This window comes from Loxodonta africana, chromosome 2 (genome assembly GCF_030014295.1).
Source record: "Loxodonta africana isolate mLoxAfr1 chromosome 2, mLoxAfr1.hap2, whole genome shotgun sequence".
Classification (NCBI taxonomy): Eukaryota; Metazoa; Chordata; class Mammalia; order Proboscidea; family Elephantidae; genus Loxodonta; species Loxodonta africana.
Window position 1 is genome coordinate 98,803,798 of NC_087343.1, and position 16,964 is coordinate 98,820,761.

Below are 16,964 nucleotides of genomic sequence, written 5' to 3' on the forward strand. Positions count from 1 at the left end.
AGTTCCACAGGAGAAAGATGACACGGTCTACTTTCTAAAGATTTACAGCCTTAGAAACCCCATGGGAGCAGTTCTGTTCTGTCCTATAGAGTCACTATAAGTCAGAATCAACTCACCAGCAATGAATTTGGTTTTCATTTCATTTTAGTAAATATTTAAATATTAGTTATAGAAGTTATATACAGGAGAAGATGAGGAAGATCAACTCCTCTGTCGTTCAAGAATAACTCAACTAGTTTAAGAAAAAAAGACATGATTTTAAGCCAGAATTTCTTCCTAGTTGGGCAATGTTTGATATCCCCAACTAGGTCGAATTCAAAATGATACAGTACTTTGATGATTGGGTTGATTGGTATAGTCTCCTCAAGGCCTCCATAGCAGCAGTTCTGCTGAGTTCTTTAGTAATAAAATCAATTATTAGAGTTTTTTTTTTGAGATTTAACTCATATGCCATAATATTCATTCTTTTGAAGTGTGCAAGTAAGTGATTTTAGGCTTTTGAAAACTTGTATAATAGTCAACACTATCTAAATCCAGAATATTTTCATCATTCCAAAAGAAATCTCAGGAGGCGGGGCCAAGATGGCAGAGTAGTCAGACACTTCTGGTGGTCCCTCTTACACCAGAGATGCAAAATAAATAAATAATAATTCAATTAAATATATGACAAGCTCGGAACCCTGAAATCAAAGGCAAAGTTAAGAAATCAGACTGAATGACAGGGGAGGGAGAGACAGTGCAGAAGCAGCAAGGAGTTACCAGACCTGACTCCGCAGGAGTGCCTCAGCCTCAATCCCCAAGTGAGACTGTGGTGAGCCTGGTGGTAGCATTTAGTACTCAGCTGCTTCAGGAAAGCAAAGTGGTGCAGCTCTGATCCCCTGGTGCAACCACAGTAAGCCTGTGGTGGTGTTCAAAAAGCAGCTGCTTCAGCAAAAGAAGGCCAGTGAGGTGGTGCAGCCCTGATCCCTTGGCACGACCATGATGATGCCAAGCCAGCACACAGAATCTACATACACCTCCAGAACCTGAGATAAAATAGCGCTCTGGGCACAGATAAGTGATTTTGTCTAATTTACAGTGCAGATCTAATAGCCTCTGCTTTTGAAAGAACTCTCTCCCATCTATTTGATCCCTCCTCCCTCTGCCTCAGCCAGCTTCAGTGATAGTTGATTTCCCTGGGCCTGAGATAAGTCCTGCTGTGCTCCCTGAGCCATTTTCCCAGTCTTAAAGAAGAAACAAGTTAGAAATGGGGGAAAAATAATCTCTGGCTCCCTTAATATGGACATTTAGAGCAGAAGTGGTTCCTGTCCAGACACAAGCTTCCCACAGGCTTTGAATGTCTTTCACCCCTGCATGGATCCAGGTGGCCCCAGTAGAGCAGATAGGATATGGCTGTTATATTGCAAGGGTGAATGTCCTTGAGGTCTGACTGTAACAGTTTTAGCTGTGCAGTGGAGTGGTGGGTTTTTGACATTTGATACTGCTCTGCCTATTATACAGGGTCCTAACCTACCCATAGCAGGGTCCTGAGGACTGGTGGCTACACCCATGCCACCTAGCCACCTGTGACAGGGGTCTAAAGATAAATGGTGCCTCCCAGTCCTTACAGTTAAAAGCATTGGGTGCATATGGTATGGCTGAGGAAACCACCCACTGGTACGCTCTAGAGAACAGAGATATATGCCTTCCTCACAAGGTTGTCAGCCCCCTGTCTTCTTCAGAGTGTGACCCCCTGCTGCAACCAGAAACCTGCGTGAACACTAATCACCGCTGCTCCTCTAAAACCACAGGTGAGAACCTGTCCCACTTCATGGGTACCCAACTACCTGGATTCCTGAGCTGAATCTACCCGAGAAAAGCGAATGGACTCCTAAGCTCATATACCTGGTAACAGCTCTAGCAATCTGGTGACAAGGCATTAGTGCTTCAAAGTCTCTGATAATCAAGTTAGCTCACTCTAGTAGCCTATTTGGTTATATCACAAAAAAGACAAAGCAAGAACCTAGGACACAATGAGCAAACATAAAATAGATTAATACAAAAACTTATATGTGGCTGTGAGACAACAGTCAATATCAGATCACATAAAGAAGCAGACCATGATCACTTCAACAAACTCCCAAAACAAAGAATCAAAGAATCTTCCAGATGAAGACGTATTCTGGAATTACCAGATGTAGAATACAAAAGATTAACATACGGAACTCTTCAAGACATCAGGAAGGATATCAGGCAAAATGCAAAACAAACCAAGGTGCATACAGATAAAGCAGTAGAGGAAATTAAGAAGGTTATTCAAGAACATAATGAAAAATTTAATAGGCTGCAAGAATCCATAAAGAGACAGTAATCAGAAATTCATAAGTTTAACAATAAAATTACAGAATTAGACAACTCAGTAGAAGGTCAGTGGAGCAGAATTGAGAAAATGGAAGTCAGAATGAGCAAACTTGAAGACAAAACACTTGGCAACAATATATTCGAAGAAAAATCAGATAAAAGAATTTTAAAAAATGAAGAAACCCTGAGAATCATGTGGGACTCTATCAAGAGAAATAACCTGTGAGTGATTGGAGTACCAGAACAGGGAGGGATAACAGAAAATAAGGAGAGAATTGTTGAAGATTTGTTGGCAGAAATCTTCCCTGATATCGTGAAAGATGAGAAGATATCTATCCAAGATTTCCATCGAACCCCATACAAGGTAGATCCCAAAAGAAAGTCACAAATGCATATTATAATCAAACTGGCCAAAACCAAAGATAAAGAGAAAATTTTAAGAACAGCCAGGGACAAAGAAAAGGTCACCTACAAAAGAGAATCAATAAGAATATGCCTGGACTACTCTGCAGAAACCATGCAGGCAAGAGGACAATGAGATGACATATATAAAGCATATATGAAGAGTCATATATCCAGCAAAACTGTCTCTCAAATATGAAAGCGAAATTAGGACATTTCCAGATAAACAGAAGTTTAGGGAGTTTGTAAAAACCAAACCAACTACAAGAAATACTGAAGGGAATTCTCTGGTTAGAAACTCAATAATATCAGATATCAACCCAACACTAGAACACAGGACAGAGCAACCAGATATCAACCCAGGTAGGGAAATCAGAAAAATAAATCAAGATTAAAAAACACAATGTCTTTATGTAAAAGATGACATTAAATCAACGAAGAGGGAGTAAATAAAGTAGACATAGATCTTTCATATGGAGAGGAAATCAAGGCAATATAGGGAGATAAAAGTTAGGTTTAAATTTAGAAAAATAAGGGTAAATAATAAGGCAACCACAAAGGAGACTAACAACCCTACACATCAAAATATAATACAAGAAAAAACATAAAGGCTCAGCAAAAATAAAATCAACAACAATGAAAAAAAGGAACATAAAATTTACAAAGGAAAACTACTCAGCACAAAAAATTAAATGGAAAAAAGAAAATGTCAACAACACACAAAAAAAGACATCAAAATGACAGCACTAAACTCATATTTCAGCAAAATAAAAGCAGAAGGAAAATTCCTAAACATTATAAAGGACATTTATACAAAGCCAACAGCCAACATCATCCTAAACAGAGAGAGACTGAAAGCATTCCCCTTGGGAACAGGAACCAGACAAGGATGCCCTTTGTCACCACTCTTATTCAACATTGTTCTGGAAATCTTAGCCAGGGCTATTGGCCTAGATAAAGAAATAAAGGGCATCTGAATTGGCAAAGAAGAAGTAAAAGTATCTCTACTTGCAGATGACATAATACTACGCACAGAAAACCCTAAAAAATGCTCAAGAAAACAACTGAAACTGTTGAAGAGTATAGCGGAGTATCAGGATATAAGATATACATATATCAATTGGATTCCTCTACACCAACAAAGAGAACATCGAAGAGAAAATCACCAAGTCAGTACCATTTACGATAGCCCCCAAGAAAATAAAATACTTAGGAATACATCTCACAGAGGCTTAAAAGACCTGTAAAAAAAACTATAAGACACTACTGCGAGAAACCAAAAGAGACCTACATAAGTGGAAAAACATACCTTGCTCATGGATAGGAAGACTCAACATTGTAAAAATGTCTATTGTACCCAAAGCTATCTACAGATACAATGTAATCCCAATCCAAATACCAGTGACATTTTTTAATGATATGGAGGAACAAATTACCAACTTCATATGGAAGGGAAAGAGGCCTCAAATAAGTAAAGCATTATTGCAAAAGAAGAATAAAGTGGGAAGCATCACACTACCTAATTTTAGAACATATTATACCACCACAGTAGTCAAAACAGCCTGGTACTGGTAACAACAGATTCATAGACCAATGGAACAGAATTGAGAATCCAGACATAAATCCATCCATATACGAGCAGCTGATATTTGACAAAGTCCCAAAGTCAGTTAAATATGGAAAAGACAGTCTCTTTATCAAACGGTACTGACATAACTGGATATCCATCTGCAAAAAAATGAAACAAGACCCATACTTCACAACATGCACAAAAACTAACTCAAAATGGATCAAAGATCTAAATATAAAATCTAAAATGATAAAGATCATGGAATAAAAAAATAGGGACAACTCTAGGAACCCTAATACATGGCATAAACAGTATACAAATTATTACTAACGGTGTACAAACACCAGAAGAGAAATTAGGTAACTGGGAGCTCTTAAAAGGCAAACACCTATGCTCATCCAAAGGCTTCACCAAAAGAGTAAAAAGATTACCTACAGACTGGGAAAAAGTTTTAGCTATGTCATTTCTGATCAGCTTCTGATCTCTAAAATCTACACAATACTGCAAAAACTCAACAACAAAAAGACAAATAACCCAATTAAAAAATGGGCAAAGGGTATGAACAGGCACTTCATTAAAGAAGACATCAGGCTGCTAATGGTTACATGAGGAAATGCTCACGATCATTAGCCATTGGAGAAATGCAAATCAAAACTACAATGAGATTCCATCTTACTCCAACAAGGCTGGCATTAATCCAAAAAACACAAAATAACAAATGTTGGAGAGGTTGTAGAGAGGCTGGAACACTCATACACTGCTGCTGGGCATGTAAAATGGTACAACCACTTTGGAAACCAATGTGGTGCTCCCTTAAAAAGCTAGAAATAGAACTGTCATATGGCCCAGCAATTCCTCTTCTTGGAATATACCCTAAAGAAATAAGAGCCTTCACACGAACAGATATATGCATACCCATGTTCATTGCAGCATTGTTCACAAGAGCAAAAAGATGGAAGCCACCAAGGCGCCCATCAATGGATGAATGGATAAATAATGAAATTATGGTATATTCACACAACGGAATACTATGCAACGATTAAGAACAATGATAAATCTGTGAAACATTTCATAACATGGAGGAATCTTGGAGACATTATGCTGAGTGAAGGTGGTCAGTTGAAAAGGACAAATATTGTATGAGACCATTATTATAAGAATTCTAGATAAAGTTTAAACACAGAAGAAAATATTCTTTGATAGTTACGAAGGAGGAAAAGGGATATTCACTAACTAGATAGTAGACAAAAAATTATTTTAGGTGAAGGGAAGGACAACACACAACACAGGGGAAGTCAGCACCACTTGACAAAACCAAAAGCAAAGAAGTTTCCTGAATACATCCAAATGCTTCAAGGGCCAGAGTAGCAGGGGTGGAGGCCTGGGGACCATGGTTTCAGGGGACATCTAGGTCAACTGGCATAACAAAATGTATTAAGAAAATGTTCTGCAGCCCACTTTGGTGAGAGGAGTCTGGGGTCTTAAATGCTAGCAAGTGGCCATCTAAGATGCATCAATTGATCTCAACCTACCTGAAGCAAAGGAGAATGAAGAACACCAAGGACATATGGTAAAGATGAGCCCAGAATAGAGAAAGGGCCACCTAAACCAGAGACTCCATCAGCCACCATCCAGAAGAATAGATGGTGCCTGGCTACCACAAATGACTTCTCTGAAAAGGAACACAACAGAGAATTCCTGAAGGAGCAGGAGAACTGTGGAGTGCAGATCTCAAATTCTCATAAAAAGACCAGGCTTAATGGTCTGACTGAGACTGGTGGGACCCTGACAGTCATGGTCCCCAGACGCTTTGTTAGCCCGAGATTGGAACCATTCCTGAAGCCAACTCTACAAACAGGGATTGGACTGGACTGGAAATTAGACATTGATGCTGGCGATGAGTGAACTTCTTGGCTCAAGTGGACACTTGAGTCTATGTGGGCTCCTCCTGTCTGGTGGTGAGATGATAAGGAAGAGGGGGATAAGAGTTAGCTGAAGGGACAAGGGGAATACAGGAGGGAGAGGAGGAGTGTATTTCATTGGGAGGAAAGCAGCTGGGGGTGCATAGCAGGGTGTGAATAACTTTTTGTACGAGAGACTGGCTTGATTTGTAAACTTTCACCTAAAGCACAATAAATAAATTAAAAGAAAAAAAATGTTTATGAAGTGAAAACAAACAAAAAGAAATCCCATACACATGAGGAGTCACTCCTCATTCCCACCACCCCACACTTTGCAATTCAGTCCATGGTATGTTCAATATTCTTCACCAACACCATAATCCAAATATATCAATTCTTCTTCCACCTTCCTTATTTGTTGTCCAGCTTTTGCATGCATATGAGGCTATAGAAAATACAATGGCTTGGGTAAGGCGCACCTTAGTTCTCAAAGTGACATCTCTGCTTTTAATGCTTTAAAGAGTTCTTTTGCAGCAAATTTGCCCAGTGAAATACATCGTTTCATTTCTCTACTGCTGCTTCCATGGACATTGATTGTGGATCCAAGTAAAACAAAATTCCTTGACAAATTCAATCTTTTCTATGTTTATTTTGATGTTGCTATGGGCCCAGTTGTGAAAATTTTTGTTTTCTGTATATTGAGGAGCAATCCATACTGAAAGCTGTAACTTTTGATCTTCATCGATAAGTACTTTAAGCCCTCTTCACTTTCAGCAAGCATTTTTGTGTCATCTGAATATCACAGATTGTTAATGAGTCTTCCACCAAACTTGATTCCACATTCTTCTTCCTATAGTTAAGCTTCTCAGATTATTTGCTCAGCATAATAATTGAATAAGTACGGTGGAAGAATACAACTCTGATGCACACTTTTCCTGATTTTAATCCACGCATTACCTCCTTGTTCTGTTCCAATGACTGCCTCTTGGTCTATGTGCAAGTTCCTCATGAGCACAATTAAGTGTTCTAGAATTCCCATTCTTAGAAATGTTATCCATAATTTGTTGTGATCCACAAAGTCAAATACCTTTGTATAGTCACCACAGTTAAACATCTTTCTGATATTCTCTGCTTTCAGCCAGGATCCATCTGACATTAGCAATGAAATCCTTTGTTCCACGTTCTCTTCCGAATCTGGCTTGAATATCTGGTAATTCCCTGTTGATGTACTGCTGCATGTAGTTGTTGTTGTTAGGTGCCATCGAGTTGGTTCCTACTCATAGCCACCCTATGCACAACAAAACGAAACACTGCCCAGTCCTGAGCCATCCTTACAATCATTGTTATGCTTGAGCTCATCGCCAAAATCACTGTGTCAATCCACCTCGTTGAGGGCCTTCCTCTTTTCCGCCAACCCTGTACTCTGCCAAGCATGATGTCCTTCTCCAGGGACTGATCCCTCCTGACAACATGTCCAAAGTATGTAACATGCAGTCTCGCCATCCTTGCCTCTAAGGAGGATTCTGGCTGTACTTCTTCTAAGACAGATTTGTTCACTGTTTTGGCAGTCCATGGTATATCCAATAGTCTTCGTCAACACCATAATTCAAAGGCATCGATTCTTCTTCAGTCTTCCTTATTCATTGTCTAGCTTTCACATGCATAAGCTGCAATTGAAAATACCATGGTTTGGGTCAAGCACACCGTAGTCTTCAAGGTGACACCTTTGCTCTTCAACACCTTGAGGAGGTCCTTTGCAGCAGTTTTACCCAATGCAATGCATCTTTTCATTTCCTGACTTCTGCTTCCATGGCTGTTGATTGTGGATCCAAGTAAAATAAAATCCTTGACAACTTCAGTCTTTTCTCAGTTTATCATGATACTGCTCATTGGTCCAGTTGTGAGGATTTTTGTTTTCTTTATGTTGAGGTGCAATCCATACTGAAGGCTGTGGTCTTTGATCTTCATTAGTAAATGCTTCGAGTCCTCTTCACTTTCAGCAAGCAAGGTTGTGTCATCTGCATAATGCAGGTTGTTAATGAGTCTTCCTCCAATCCTGATGCCCTGTTCTTCTTCATATAATCCAGCTTCTCATAGTATTTGCTCAGCATACGGATTGAATAGGTATGCTGAAAGAATACAACCCCGATGCACACCTTTCCTGACTTTTAACCAATCAGTATCCCCTTGTTCTGTCTGAACAACTGCCTCTTGGTCTATGTAAAGTTTCCTCATGAGCACAATTAAGTGTTCTGGAATTCCCATTCTTTGCAATGTTATCCATAATTTGTTATGATCCATACAGTCGAATGCCTTTGCATAGTCAATTAAACACAGGTAAACATCCTTCTGGTATTCTCTGCTTTCAGCCGGGATCCACCTGACATCAGCAATGATATCTCTGGTTCCACGTCCTCTTCTGAAACCAGCCTGAATTTCTGGCAGTTCCCTGTCGATATACCACTGCAGCCGTCTTTGAATGATCTTCAGCAAAATTTTGCTTGAATGTGATATTAATGATATTGTTCTATAATTTCCACATTCGGTTGGATCACCTTTCTTGGGAATAGGCATAAATATGGATCTCTTCCAGTCAGTTGGCCAGGAAGCTCTCTTCCATATTTCTTGGCATAGACGAGTGAGCACTTCCAGCGCTGCATCTGTTTGTTGGAACATCTCAATTGATATTCCATCAATTCCTGGAGCCTTGTTTTTCACCAATGCCTTCAGAGCAGCTTGGACTTCTTCCTTCAGTACCATCAGTTCCTGATCAATATGCCGCCTCTTGAAATGGTTGAATATCGACTAATTCTTTTTGGTATAATGACTCTGTGTATTCCTTCCATCTTCTTTTGATGCTTCCTGCGTCGTTTAATATTTTCCCCATGGAATCCTTCACTATTGCAACTCGAGGCTTGAATTTTTTCTTTAGCTCTTTCAGCTTGAGAAAAGCTGAGCGTGTTCTTCCCTTTTGGTTTTCCATCTCCAGCTCTTTGCACATGTATTATAATACTTTACTTTGTCTTCTCAAGACGCCCTTTGAAATCTTCTGTTCAGTTCTTTTACTTCATCATTTCTTCTATTTGCTTTAGCTACTCTATGTTCAATAGGAAGTTTCAGAGTCTCTTCTGACATTCATTTTGGTCTTTTTTTTTTTTTGTCTTTTAAGTGACCTCTTGCTTTCTTCATGTATGATGTTCTTGATGTCATTCCACAACTCATAGTCTTCGGTCATTAGTTTCAATGTGTGAAATCTGTTCTTGAGGTAGTCTCCAAATTCAGGTGGGATATACATAAGGTCATGTTTTGGCTCTCATGGACTTGCTCTGATTTTCTTCAGTTTCAGCTTGAACTTGCATATAAGCAATTGGTGACCTGTTTCACAGTTGGCCTCTGGCCTTGTTCTGACTGATTATATTGAGCTTCTTCATTGTCTCCTTCCACAGTTGTAGTCAATTTGATTCCTGTTTATTCCATCTGGAGATGTACACATGTGTAGTCACCTTTTAGATTGTTGAAAAAAAAAAACCGCGTTCGTAATGAAAAAGTCATTGGTGTTGCAAAATTTGTCACGTGAGCTCCAGTACCATTTCTATCACCAAGACCATATTTTCCAACCACCAATTCTTGTTTCCAACGTTTGCATTCCGGTCATCAGTAATTATCTTGAATGCATGTTTGATCCATTTCAGATTTAAAAGTTGTTAAAAATCTTCAATTTCTTCATCTTTGGCATTAATAATTGGTGAATAAATTTAAATAGTAGTCATATTAACTGATCTTCCTTGTAGAGGTATGGATATTATCCTATCACTGACAGAGTTGTGTTTCAGGATATATCTTAAAGTGTTCTTTTTGATGATAAATGTGACACTGTTTCTCTTCAATTTGTCATTCCTGGCATAGTAGATCATTTGACTGCCCAATTCAAAATGGCCAGTGCCAGTCCATTTCAGCTCACCAATGTCTAGGATAGCGATCTTTATGTGTTCCATTTCATTTTTGATAACTTCCAATTTTCCTAAATTCATACTTTGCACATTGCAAGTTCAAGTTATTAATGGATGTTTACAGCTGTTTCTTCTCATTTTGAGTCATGCACATCAGCAAATAAAGATCCCAAAATCTTGACTCCATCCACACCATTAAGTTGATTCTACTTTGAGGAGGCAGCTTTTCCCTAGTCATATTTTGTCAAACCTCAGGGCCTCATCTTCTAGTACTATATCAGACAATGTTCTTCTGCTATTCATAAGTTTTTTACTGGCTAATTTTTTTAGAAGTAGACCTCCAGGTCCTTCTTCCTAGTCTGTTTTAGTCTGGCAGCTCAGCTGGAAGCTGACCACCATGGATGACCCTGCTGGTATTTGAAATACTGGTGGTGTAGTTCCCAGCATCACAACTATGTGAAAGCCCCAAAAATATGACAAACTGACAGACAAGTGGTGGTGAGTTCTAATAACTCTTTATATATTCTGTGTTTTCTTCTAAGAGTTTTATTGTTTTAACTTTTGTATTTAGGACTTTGTTTGTTACTTAGTTTTGAATATAATATGAGGAATGAGTCCAATTTCATTCCATTGCATGTGAATATCTAGCTGTCTCAGTAGTATTTATTTAAAATACTATTTTTTCTCCATTGTATGGTCTTGCATCTTTGTCAAAAGTGAGTTGACCATAATTGTATGGGTTTATTTATATAATTTCAAGTGCATTACATTGACCTGTATGTCTATCATTATAACCCCAAAACCAAAAAACCCACTGCCGTCGAGTCGATTCCAACTCATAGCAATCCTGTAGGACAGAGTAGAACTGCCCCGTAGAGTTTCCAAGGGGCGCCTGGCGGATTTGAACTGCCGACCTCTTGGTTAGCAGCTGTAGTGTTTAACCACTATGCCACCAGGGTTTCCATCATTATAACAGAGCAGGACTATTTTGATTACTGCTGCTACATAGTATGTTTTGAAATCAGGGAGTGTAAGTCCTCCTACTTTGTTCTTATTAAAGATCATTTTGTCTATTCTGGGTTCCTTACTTTTCCATATAAATTTATGAATTTGCATAATTTTATGCAGAAAAGATCAACTGAAATTTTTGTATGGATTTCAGTGAAAATGTTTATTAATTTGGGGAGTACTGTCAGCTTAAAAAGTCTTCCAAATCCATGAGCATGGTATGTCTCCATTTTTGTAGGACTTTAATTTTTTTCGATGATATTTTGCAGTTTTCAAAGTACGAATCTTTGATTCGTTTTGTTAAATTTATTCCTAAGTATTTTATTATTTGGATACTGTGGTAAATTAAATTTTTTCTTAACTTCATTTTCAGATTATGTATTCCTAGCATATAAAAATAAAATTTGAGTTTTTTTCTCTTTTGCTGATCTAGTATTCTGCAACTTTGCTCTGCTCTTTAATAGGATCTAACAGTTTTTTCTTTTTGTTTTATGGATACATTATATTTTCTGTATGCACAATATTTCATATGCAAAGAGACAGAATTACTTCTTTCTTTCAAATATATATGCCTTTTAATTCTTTTTTTTTTTTTTTTTTTAATATTAGCCAGGCTAGAACCTCTAGTACAATGTTACATAGAAATATTGATAGCAGGAATCTTTATGTTGTTCCAGATCAAATTTTCAGTCTTTCACCATTAAGTATGATGTTAACTATAAATTTTTCATAAATGATTTTTACTAGGTTGAGGAAGTTTTCCGATTGGTTCCCTAGCTTGATGAGTGTTTTTATCATGAAAGAATGTTGAATTTGGTCAAATGCTTTTCTGCATCTGTTCATATGATTATGTGGATTTTGACCTCTATTCTATTAATATAGTGTATTACATAGATTGGTATTTCTATGTTGAGCCACTTTTGCATTCCTGAGATAAATCCCACATGGTCATGGGAATAATCTTTTTAAATATGTAGTTGGATTTGATTTGCTAGAATATGTTGAGAATTTTTGCATCAACATTCATAAAGGACATGATGTTACAGTTTTCTTGTGCTGCCTTGGTCTGATTTTGTTATAAGGTTTATACTGGTCTCATATAATGGGTATCAAAGTGTTTCATCCTCTTGTATTTTTTGAAAAAGTTTGTGATGGTATGTCATTAATTCATCTTTAAACATTGGCAGAATTCACCAGTAAAGCCATCTGGTTTTTCTGCGTGGGAAGTTTTTGTTAATTTATTTTTGTTTGTTTTAATTACTGAATATTTTTATAGCTGGTAGGGCAACCCCTTTGTTATGTATCTGAGTTTTGTTTGTATACTTTGGGACATGTTTGCGTGCTCAAACTGCACATCCAAGACTGTATTTATTAGACTCATATTTATTTCTATCTTTTTTTGTTTTACTTTTTTTTTAATTTACCAAAATTGAGTTTAAGTTGTATTTTAAATATTTTATAAAATGTAAAAGTATTTGTTTCTTTAATAGCATTTTGTGTTATTACCTCAAGCCTGTCTCTAATTTCCTAATTTAATTTTCAGACATACTTATTCTATTTTTATTATTTATCTTAATTTATATAAGACAAGATTCTCAAATTTCATATCTAAATATGATATCAGAGTCCATTTTTTAAACATCCATGCATTTGTGAAAAGAGGGAATCCATTGCCAATGCCCTGTTTCTGGCTGAAAAAATGAAATTCACAAAGCTTTATATTTTTCAAAATGTAGAGCTATCGATTTAAGTATTAATATAGAATAACTTAATTTTACTGGTAAATTAGATTATCATAAATTCATATAACATGAAAAGTTAGAATTTACCTCCCCAGGATAAAATAACAAACCCTGAAGTCCTGGTGTTTCATTCCAGTTCTTTTTCAGAAATAACATTTTTAAGGGTGTTTTTATAATGCAATGTACTATCTAATTTTCTACAGTTTCAAGAAAGAAAAACACATTTCTCCTTATTCTGTTGAATTTTTTTCACTAGCAGTACTTTCACCTGGCCTACTGTTAGAATTATTTTAGTTAGAAGTGGGCGTTGGGGTTGGGAGGAAGGCAAGGACATTCAAGAGCTTAAGAATGTGGAAATACACAGAACAAAAATATAACTTCAATAAATGGATAATAAGAGCATTTAAGATTTAGAGAAATACTATGCTACTCTTACAATTTGAATTGGTGTTCATCAGCGCTGAGCCTCCCATTAATCAATCTCTAAGTTTAACAGTAAAGTGCTGAGCCTATCCCTAATCTATCTCTAAGTTTAACTGTAAAAGTCAAGTATGCTTCCTAGCTTGAAGTATATTTCATAGATTCATGAATAGTAGAACTTTTTTTTCTGCATTTATATTTTTATTGATAGATTTCAAAAGAGGACAATGGAATAAAATCACTTCATTCTATCATTTTTAATAGGTAAGTCCTTGAAGTTTGTATTTGGACATGTTTATTGACTTTCAACCTATGCTGACATTTTAAATGAATTCAGACGTGTCTTTACTCTTTTGTGGTTTCTGGCATTGGTTTAATGATTATAAATGATATTATAAATTATACCTAGGCATTTTAAGAATTTTATTTGTTTTTATTTCTTATTATAAAACTTTAGAATATTTCCATTGATTTATTATGTACAACTTGTATCATATAGAAGTTATCTTATAGAATTTATCACATAGAACTATATTCCATACCAAAAGCCAAACCTGTTGCCATCGAGTTGATTCAGACTCATAGTGACCCTATAGGACAGAGTAGAATTAACCAGTAGAGTTTCTCAGGAGCAGCTGGTGGATTTTGGTTATCAGCTGAGCTCTTAACCACTGGGTCACCAGGGCTCTGAACCATAGATAATATGTAATATATTCTGAACTTTCTATTCTGTTATAGTGAGCTGCCAACACTGTAGCCAGTGCTACATTAATTTAATTATATGGATTATAAAATCTGGAATGACAGGTTCACAGTTATCAATTTTCTTTGCTTTCCTTATATATTTCTTCCTTATAGAAAAAAAATCATGATTTTAAACTAAATATCATTAGAATTTTAATGAAAATTCACTACATTTGTGAATCTATCAGAGAGATATGACGAATTTACAAAGTGAATTTTCTGATTCTGGAATATGTTGTGTCTTTCTACTTGTTTCAGTTATTTGGATATATTCCAATAAATTACCATGGCTTTCATTGTTTTAAAAATTTTGCGTTAATAATATTTTAAAAATATTTTCCTGTGGTGAACAGAATATTTATTTTGTCAATTTTTAATCAGCCATTGAAGATTTAAAGAGAAGTTTATTTTAGTATGCTTTATTTGTATATGTAAACAGTTTAGTCCCTTTTGATAACAAACACTGGTTCCCAGACTGGTAAATACAGCTATTCCAACATTTAATTCAGTGAATATAAATTATTGTCTTCCAAAATTTAATGCCATTAAATACAAAATTGATGTCAATTGAACTCCTCTTTTCTAATTTTCTGGAATCCTATCATTGCCATAGACCCTAATATCTTATTTTGGTAACCCAGCCTGCAGAGCACTTATTCCATTGAACTTTGCAAAGATGTCAGTTCTTCCTTCACTAATGAATCCCTTGTGTCCTCATTGATGGGGTGGTCCTCTAGTTCATCACTGAGAAAAATATGCAAGTAGTGGCTTCTTGCCTCTCATAATGAGTGCAATTTTCTGAGAAGAAATTTCTAGAATATTTATCTCATTAATGTATGTCATTGTTGCATCCAGGGCTCAAGAAGCCATCCTAGCAGCATGTCAAAAGTCAGTTCAAGTCACAGAAAATACCTCAATATCAATAAGCTTTTCACTGGGCTTGCCTTATATTCCATCTGCCCAGGTAAAGACCTTCCAGAAGCCTTTGCATGCATTTCACTTTAGGACTTCTGGCACATGTTAACCAGGTCTTGCAATTACTTGGGCATTTATGCTATTTACTTTCAGGTAGCAACTGCATATCTCCACTTGGATTATTGTGTGATGTAAACCCAATTACTGTAAATTTAGTTATTGTAATGAGAGAAGGTACAGAAGAGCTTGAGGATAAACATCATTTTCCCAGGACAGAGTATGGGATGAGGTATTTAAAAAGCCTCCAGATGAGAGAAGACTTCTCTCTTTTATTAAGTAAAAGAAAATTTCTTGTATTGGCTGAGTGATTTAGGGTAATCTGAGTATTCAATTTTCTTAGGTTCATTTACCCAGATGTCCCTATCCGTGGCCTCAATTTTTCCTACTTTCTTATCAAAACCCTGACTTTGATATTTATGGGAATTTAGTCTTCTTTGCACATTAGGTACCCTCAGATCAAATCATCTGTGATTTTTAATACATTCCTTCCTATGGTTGTGAGATAAGAGACTCTTTAAAACTGTCATAGAAGCACTTAGGTTATCAGAACACATATCAAGATTGCAATTAACAGCTTTTTTTTTTTTTCTCTCCAAGGCTTCCAGCATCATCAAAAGAAGTTATCCCACTCTGGTAGTAATAGAAAACCAAGCCTGAGATAAAATTTAAGTGCTAGTACTTTATCGGCAGGTGCAATTCCAAGGCAGTGAAAGTGAGGGAAAGGGGAATTGAGACAGCAAGTGAGGTGAGAAGATGAAGGTGATGAGTTTTTGAAGTGGTCACTGCTTCAAAACCATGAAGAGACACAACTGGTTGTTAGGCCTTGCAGGAAATCTTGGACAGCTTATACAGAATAAAACATAAATTAGGACAAACAATAAGAGAGAGAAATTTAAAAAAAAAATCTTCCTTGGATCTCTTGTTCCTTCTTTCTCATTGATCAAAGTATACCCCATTGATAATCAACAATCTCCTTCTTCCAAGTTGTATCAGCTACCCCTTTCAACAGAACTGCTAGTTAGAGACATTTAACTTTCAACAGTGGTTCAATATCTCAAATGTGAAAATTTGACTTTGCAGTGTAAAAGGCAATTCACAGGTTCTAGCATATAAGAAATACTCATTAAGTAATAAAATAAGTAAATAAATGGGTTTCATTATTACATTTGTGCAATAAGAGATCCAAAAATGCCTCTTTTGAAAATATAAATTACTTTTATTAAAAGAAATATAATTGTGTTCTGAAAAATACCATTTTCACATAGCAATCAACACTTCCAAATTTAGTAAGAGAAATTTCTTCAACTGAGAAGCATTTATAATGCGTACTTCAAGATCTATACATATATACACATATTTATGGAAACATATATATATGCATAAATCTTAGCTAACAATATCATACCATATATATTTAGTTACCCACAGAGTACATATGAAACTTTCACCCAGGTAATAATAAACCTCCAAAACAATTTTGTTTTACCTGATGTTAAAGGGAATGTTTTAATGTAAATAAGATACTTTAATCCTGTAGTCTCACTTTAGCGGATTAAAGGATAGTTGTTGCTGTTTGGTGCCATTGAGTCGGTTCCAACTCATAGCCACCCTATGTACAAAGGAATGAAACACTACTTGGTCCTGCTGCATCCTCACAATTGTTAAGTTTGAGCCCATTGTTGCAACCACTGTGTCAATCCATCTTGTTTAGGGTCTTCCTGTTTTTCGCTGACCCTCTACTTTACCAAGCATGATGTCCTTCTTCAGGGACTGATCTTTCCTTCTGTTCATAAGGTTTTCATTGGCCAGTTTTTTTCAGAAGTAGACTGCCAGGTCCTTCTTCCTCATCCTAGAATATCGATGTTTATGCATCCTATTTCATTTTTGAAGAGTTCTAGTTTCCCTAGATTCA